Raw genomic sequence first — 6,000 nt, forward strand, 5'->3', positions numbered from 1 at the left:
AGCCTTTCATGCTTGGTCCATGCTAGTGTGGTTCCTATCCTTTCATGTCGTCATGCCATAATAATGTTAGTACTCATGCTTATTCATATTAATACACATTTTCCAGCTCTTATCTACATTGACTTTCACTAACACGCATACAACATAAATTGTCAACCACATTGTTCAGTTAGACAACCTAACGTAATTCATAACATCATCCTTTACTAGCATGGTCATATATTATATATTAGTACACATTCACTTCTTGATTGAAATTAAGTGATTAATAAAAACACATGGGGAGCATCGCCCGTTCAAGCACAATGTACAAGCTTCTAATGCATAGTCTTGACCAACACATACCTTCAACCCGAATTCTTGTATGAGTTCCATCTAAAGCACATTCCTCAAGTTAGTATACTACTAATTACATCATTATCATGTTTCATTCATATATGTCAAGCCATTTCATACAATCTCACATCCTAACTTCACCTAGACATTTCATCAAACACTTGGCGTGCGTACTACTAGCTATGCACAATGTACAACTAATTTATGCATGATCTTCCAAGTTCATACATAATTCATCAAATGAAACTAGAATAAACTAAATTACATACCATACTCAACCTATCTAGCAATAGTCCATTACATACAACATACACATTGATGATTCAAGCAAGGATTTGACATGGGTGAAACACCTATGTCATCATCTTCACCATAGAAGTGGGTTTCACTTCTAATCATCAAATTACTTAAAATCCTTCCCAACACAAGTTCTATTTGGTGATTCTAACACACAATCATGCTTAATTTCATATAAATTCACGGATTAATCATAACCCACTTCATACAACTTCACCAAATTACAAATTTCAACATACCTTATGTAGAGAACTCTTAGATGATTAAGAATTTCATCACATGCATAAGAATCTTGTCCTATTTCATCCTCAATTTGCTGAATTTCTACATGTAGTTGAAGAGGTGGGTTTTGTTTATTTCTTTCCTGCTTGAACTCGACACACACACATAAAATGCCCACCATTTGCTAAAAGTTTGTGTTTTATTATTTTCATAGCCATATTTCACTTTCAGCCCCTCATGTTTTCATAACATGTCATTTACATATCTAACCATTAACCAAGTTACTTTCCTCTTATTTAGTTTTATTCATTCTAAATAATTAGACTTACTAGCAAAATTAACCGACTATTATTATTGTAATAGTCTAAAATTACCATCTACCCTTACGGCATTATACATATAGTTTATATTAAAAGATATGAAATTTGGGGCGTTACAAGTGCACGACTACCTACATGCGTACTACGGTCTATTAGACGAGCGGGTCGTGCCTTGACTTAGTAATGATTAGTGTCTTTGAGTTATGTTTTCAAAGTGTCATCAATGTTATTCCAAATATATAATTATTTGTTAAAATAATAAATATCTTAACTTTAAATTATATTTAATTTTGGAATAATCGCTAAACAATATTTTTGTAATCATACTTCTCAAGTATTTAAACATGTATATCCTTCCCAAGGATGGGTATATTTGTATTTGTATAACTTGCCATGTATTGGCGTCGTATTCCGGTGTGAATTTATACGTACGATAATACGTATCTTCTTGTAATAGTTAAGTATTCTTATACTTAATTTTGTGTTAAACTTTCCGGAATATTATTTCTAATAAAAGTCCACTAATATATGTTATGGCTTTCTAAGCATACATATCCTGACTAATATCCTGCCTTTGTTTGTTTATTTGTGACCAGGATGCTGGAAGAGGATATTGCTAACATCTTGGGCGATATCCTGAGGTTTATTAATTAACCACGTGCAGGTTAAAGGCTGAGACTTGCTAACGGTCAAGAGGACTTCTTCTTCTCAAGACTCGGACGAGTTTGTTGAAGGAGAGACGTTGAGCCCGAAAGACCAGGACTGCAACGTTCGATGAAGGAATATTCGGTGGATCCCGGAAGTTTAGGATAGTTTGTTATTTTATCTTTACTATAAATAGATGGGGGCGGATCAGTTTAAGGCACACAATCTCCACTAACACTCTCGCATACTTTCACTTTCTAGCTCATTGCAAACACCACACTTGTACTCAAATTTCGTTGTAACACTTAGTCGATCCGCACCGCATCCTGCACTGTATCCTGATATTTGAAGCAATAGAAGAACAAGGCAGCTGCGATTGTCAGCTCCCGAGGTTTTATGCCGGCGATCTAGATTGATCAAGGGCTTTCCTCGTACATCTCGTGTCGTTTACTTTACTTTTTTGCTCATTGTTTGATCACAGATACGACTCAATATCCTGAGCCGTATCCTGAAACTGTATTTGCAAATAACTCAATTAACACTTTTTTGAACACATTCTCTTAGCACACTACCTCACTTAACTAATTTGATCACTTAATTGCTTCGGTAATTTTTGACCAAAACAATTTGGCGCCCACCGTGGGGCAAGTGGTGCTCTCATTACTAAAAATTTTTGTCAAATCGCTAATCAGTTTTCTATTTTCAAAACTTTTTGCCACATTGTCCATAATGGCCTCAAGATCAAACATGAGTTCCTCCACTGTGTCTGCTACAACTTCTGCTACTACTGGTCCGGTGCTTCCACCACCTCCTCCAAGGATGCAATCTTCTTCGCAACCTCAGGACATTACCCCTACTCGGAATGTTCAGGGATCTGCTCCGATTTTGGCTTCTAATGATGAAATTCTAACCTTATTTGGGAGTGTGCAGGAACAAATGAGGCAGGAACAGGAAACAAACCAGATGCTGTTGAGGGAGATACAACTCCTGAAATCCGGCTCGAGCAGACCTGCTGAGGATATCGTCACTCCATTACAGCCCAGAACTTTGAACTTTAGTTCAGCTGTGTATACTGAGGATAATAGGGGGAATATTGTGCCCAGCCTTCCTCAGAATCATACTCCTGAAATACCCTCCTCGGTTAGGATGTCAACCGTGAGGAGCTCAGGATATGCTTCAGGATATGGGCAGAATCCTCCGACTGGTAACGTATCTAATAATAATAATGCTATTGCCACTAACAGTGTTGGATCTTTGCAGGATACAGCTGTAACGTCCGAATTATCCAGGGAGCTTCAGAAGCTAAAGGATATGATATCCAGTGTACCTGGGGTGGTGCAGCCAATTCCTGAAGTATCCCAGGATAGCCACAGGATATCTCGGTTCGTACGTCCTATATGTGATGCTGAAATCCCAAAAAGATTTCAGACTCCGAACATGAAGCTTTACGACGGAACCACGGATCCTGAAGAGCATATTGCCCAATATAGGGAAAGGATAAAGATCAACCCTATCCCTCCGGATCTCAAGGAAGCTTGCCTGTGCAAGGGTTTCGGTTCTACTCTGACAGGATCAGCCTGAAAATGGCTGTTAAATGTTCCTCCGCATTCGATTACATCATTTGCCCACTTAGTGAATTTATTTAATAGTCAATTTTCTTACAGTCGGAGTTTTGAAAAACTAACCAGTGATCTCTACAGGATAACTCAAGGACCTCAGAAATCCTTGAGGGATTATGTGAACAAATTCAGTCGAGAATCCTTGGATATCCCACATCTTGATGTTGCAACAGCTGTGCAAGCTTTTAAGATGGGGTTGCAAAAGGACTCTCAGTTTTATCAGGATCTTGTAATGAATCCCTGCAGGAATCTCGACGAGGCTCGTAACAGGGCTCTAAGATATATTCGATTGGAGGACGACAAGAAAATGCAAGAAAGGATGAATGCATCCTCAACATACGAATCAACTAACAGGAAGTCAGAATCCTCGTACAATCCCTACCGCTCCAAGCCATATGGCAGAAATGATAACAAGAGAGTGAATGCTGTTGAAGACGAGGATCCCGAAGAATATCCTGAATTATCCGAATATTGTTTTTCTGTTAATATACCTGAACTAATGTATGCTATGCAGGGTCTGGGAGATAAAGCCAGGTGGCCTCGGAAGAATCAATAAAAAGCTGATTGGAAGGATAAATCCAAATGGTGTGCCTTCCATGAGGATTTCGGACATATTACGGAGGATTGCATTGCCTTGAGGAAGGAAATAAGCTATCTTCTGAGCAAGGGATATCTAAAAGATCTCTTGGGAAGAAAGAAGAATAAAGGACAGGATACTGAAAAGGATCCTGAACGAGCAGCCTCACCTCCCGCGGATGCCAAGATAATCAACTTTATTTCGGGAGGATCAGACATTTGTGGGACTTCGTATTCGGCGGCGAAGAGACATGCAAAAGAAGCTAAGGCTGAGAGGGGAGACAAATCTGTCAGGATGACTACCCTCACAACTGACAAAGTGATCACTTTTGATGCAGATGACAGGGATACTGTCCAGGATCCTCACCATGATGCTCTGGTAATAACGTTATATGTGGCTAACCATTTTGTACGCAGGATACTGGTTGATAATGGCAGCTCCGTCAACATAATCCAACTAGAAACTCTGAAGAGAATGAATGTATCTCCAATGGATATCACTTCAAAGTCTACCGTGCTTGTTGGGTTCAGTGGAGAGGCTAGAAACACAGTGGGAGAGATAAAGTTGCCAGTATACGTTGAAGGAGTCAACAAGATACAACGTTTCTGTGTGATGGATTCTCTATCCTGCTATAACATCATCCTAGGAAGACCGTGGATTCACGATATGAAAGCCGTACCATCAACATATCACCAATGCATCAAGATCCCTACCCCTTGGGGAGTTGTCAAGATCGACAGTGATCAGCAAGAGGCGAAAGAATGTTACTCATCCTCAATGAAATCCTCGACCAAACCAAGTGCAGCATAGCAATTAAAGATGCGGGCCCAGGATATCGTGGAGAATCCGGAGCAGGATGTGAAGAAAGTTATCCTGGATCAGGATAATCCTGATATCTCGGTGCTCGTAGGGACCAATATCCCTCAGGATATTGAAGAGTAATTAACTAACTTTCTGAAATGCAGGATGTCAACATTCGCATGGAAGCATGAGGACATGACAGGTATATCCAAAGACATTATTACACACAAGCTTGGAATTGACAGGTCATTCAAGCCTATACAACAAAAGAGAAGGAAATTCGCCCCTGAGCGGAATGCAATTATCCAAGAGGAAGTTGAAAGATTATTGAAGTCCAGGATGATTAGAGAAGTCAAATTCCCTAGATGGCTAGCAAATGTGGTAGTGGTTCAAAAGAAGAATGGGAAGTGGAGAGTCTATGTAGACTACACAGACCTGAACAAAGCTTGTCCAAAAGACCCATTCCCTCTGCCTCATATAGACTCGATGGTAGATGCCACTGCCGGGCATGAAATGCTAACTTTCATGGACGCATCTTCAGGATTTCAACAGATCCAAATGGAGCCTTCTGACCAGGAGGATACTGCCTTCATGACACCAACATGTATTTATTGTTATACGGCTATGCCTTTTGGTTTGAAAAATGCAGGTGCAACATACCAAAGATTGGTAAACATGATGTTCAAAGACAAACTGGGGGACACCATGGAGGTATATATCGATGATATGGTGGTGAAATCTAAAAAGGCTGAGGATCACCTCCAGGATATCAAGGGAGCATTTGATATCCTGGATCAATACAACATGAAGCTAAATCCTGCTAAATGCCATTTCGGAGTGGGGGCAGGAAAGTTTCTTGGATATATGGTGACAAAAAGGGGGATAGAGGCAAGTCCGGAGCAGATCAAAGCTATCTTGGATATAAAGTCACCCTCGAATATGAAGGATGTTCAACGGTTAACAGGACGAGTGGCAGCCTTGAATAGGTTTATTTCAAGATCCTCGGAAAAGTGCAAAGAATTCTATGATATCCTGAAAAAGAATAAGAAATTTGAATGGGGCGAGAAGCATGAAGCAGCCCTGCAGGATTTGAAGCAATATCTCTCAACTGCGCCTCTATTGATGAAGCCTGAGGATGGTGAACCATTATCCCTGTATCTTGCAGTATCAGGGAATGCAGTAA

Source organism: Helianthus annuus, chromosome 16 (genome assembly GCF_002127325.2).
Source record: "Helianthus annuus cultivar XRQ/B chromosome 16, HanXRQr2.0-SUNRISE, whole genome shotgun sequence".
Taxonomy (NCBI): domain Eukaryota; kingdom Viridiplantae; phylum Streptophyta; class Magnoliopsida; order Asterales; family Asteraceae; genus Helianthus; species Helianthus annuus.